The sequence below is a fragment of the Curcuma longa genome, unplaced genomic scaffold, assembly GCF_044706935.1.
Source record: "Curcuma longa cultivar G26 ecotype Majalengka, Jawa Barat unplaced genomic scaffold, ITB_CL_G26_1.1 contig_16907, whole genome shotgun sequence".
Classification (NCBI taxonomy): Eukaryota; Viridiplantae; Streptophyta; class Magnoliopsida; order Zingiberales; family Zingiberaceae; genus Curcuma; species Curcuma longa.
Genome location: NW_027430467.1, coordinates 1 through 1,971, shown reverse-complemented (window position 1 = coordinate 1,971; position 1,971 = coordinate 1). Strand labels below are relative to the sequence as shown.

Below are 1,971 nucleotides of genomic sequence, written 5' to 3'. Positions count from 1 at the left end.
TTATCAGAAATCAGCTTGCAGCTCAAATAGCTCTTGAACCGAGCTTTGTTTTTGGCCGGAGGGGGTTTCTCCGGGCGATTAGGGGTTTGGGCAGTGAGCAAATCACTCGGGCTACCATCTTCAAGCTTCCAAGGGATTGAAACAGCTGATTCAACAACTTGTTTGACACCAAGGGATTCGAAGGAAGAAAGGAGGGTTGGATGAGTTTCTGTTCTTACATTCTGATTCTGCAATTTCTGTTTCTGATAACTGATGACAATTATTTTACCACATTTTTCAGTTTCAATTGCTCGTTGTTTGATTCGTGTGTCATATACATTAGCTAGTTTAGCATTGTCTTTTTTGGATTGTTAGAAATTGTTATTGGATGCAATTTCTTGTTGCAATAGTCTTCCATTCATGTTTCTGATAACCTATTTCGTGCCAATTTGTTCCGTGCCAATCTGTTTCAAGTTAATCAGATTTAGTTAGCTTAGTTCGAATGTTTTAGTTACATTTTAGAGTTTAGTTGGCTAGTTTTGACAAATTCACATTGTTTCGTTTCCTTGCATGCATTCCTATCTCTGATTGTTCACTGTGCCATTGAATTGCGAAATTCATGAAGCTTGAATTAGGGTTTAGTTAATACCTTGCTTTAATAGTTGCATTTTAGGTTAGTGATTTACATTCCTCATTTATTCACTGATTTTGCATTGCATTTCATTTGAAAACGTCAACAAAACCAAAACCCCTTTTATTTCATCGAAAACCCAAAAAAAGAACGACACGTAAGCTCGAATTAAACGATTTTCTACTAGCCCCTTGGAAAAATACGACTCGAGGCCCCTATACTTCATTTGTTTGAATTAATTATGGGTTTTCGATAAATTTAAATTCTAATTTGCAACCCTACTCGTGACACATATCAAATCTAGGGTTGTCAAATTTTGGCGCCGTTATCGGGGAACTAGTAGAAATTGTTTACTTTGAGCTTTAGTACAGTTTTGCATTTTTATTTCTATTTTTCTTGAATTAATTGCATATCTGATCTTTTTCCTTTGTTTTTGTTGTTTATGACCAGGAGTGCAGGTGATGATTTAGCTGAGTTTGATCCAGAGTTAGAACAAACTTTGAGAGCACTGAGGTCCTTGAAAATTCGAGAAAGAGCTTCTAACGTGACAGAGAGCAGCAATTCAGATTTGAGCAGTCCCATGGCAGAGAGTAGCAAGACTATGAAGGAGCTTGCAGCTCCTGATGCTGGTTATCAGTATTCCTGCATTGCCTATCCAGAGTTAGCTGGGGATTTCGAGCTCAGATCAGGCCTCATTCACCTTCTGCCCAAGTTTCAGGGATTATCTGGAGAAGATCCCAATAGACACCTGCACGAGTTTCATATAGTGTGCTCCACCATGAAGCCACAAGGAATTTCTGAAGAAGACATCAAGCTGAGAGCTTTTCCTTTTTCACTGACTGGAGTAGCAAAGGATTGACTCTATTATTTGCCTACTGGACATGTCTCTAGCTGGATTGAAATGAAGAAGGCATTCTTAGAAAAATTTTTTCCAGCATCCAGGACAGCAATCATAAGGAAGAACATATGTGGCATTCAGCAAGTGGTGGGGGAGTCCCTTTATGATTATTGGGAGAGGTTCAAGAAGTTATGCTCTAGCTGTCCTCAACACCAAATTAGTGAGCAACTTCTTGTTCAATATTTTTATGAGGGTTTACTTCCCATGGATAGAAGCATGATTGATGCTGCAGCTGGTGGAGCATTGGTGAATAAAACCCCTGAAGCAAGCAAGAGAATTGATTTCCAACATGGCAGAAAATTCACAACAATTTGGGAGTAGAGCACTATCTACTAGAGGGGTGAGTGAAGTTCAGATGGTTTCAAATGAACAAAAAGAGATAAAGAACTCACTCTTGGAATTGACAGCATTGGTTAAACAAATGACTTTAAGCAACATGGGCAAGGAGCAAAATTTTCCTATA

General features: G+C 38.7%; 1 pseudogene; it reads left to right on the top strand.

Annotated features, from left to right (window-relative positions):
- Window positions 1-1,052: 1,052 nt before the first annotated feature.
- On the top strand, window positions 1,053-1,948 carry LOC141816488 (uncharacterized; annotated as a pseudogene).
- Window positions 1,949-1,971: the final 23 nt, after the last annotated feature.